Below are 216 nucleotides of genomic sequence, written 5' to 3'. Positions count from 1 at the left end.
TAAACACGGGATTTTGTGCCATTTTTCATAGTTATATATCTTTTATTATCATTCTTCCTTTAAAATCAATATATTACAGGGCTAAGGAGTTGCAGAGAAGGGTGAGAAGTGCCAAGGCTCACGCACACTTGCCCAAACCCCGACTGAAATCCACCACTTTGCATGTCAGTCGAGAGCCACACTTAACAAACTCGTCACACTTTTCGCCATAGCCCT

Source organism: Penaeus monodon, chromosome 21 (genome assembly GCF_015228065.2).
Source record: "Penaeus monodon isolate SGIC_2016 chromosome 21, NSTDA_Pmon_1, whole genome shotgun sequence".
NCBI lineage: Eukaryota > Metazoa > Arthropoda > Malacostraca > Decapoda > Penaeidae > Penaeus > Penaeus monodon.
This window is presented reverse-complemented; position numbering follows the sequence as displayed.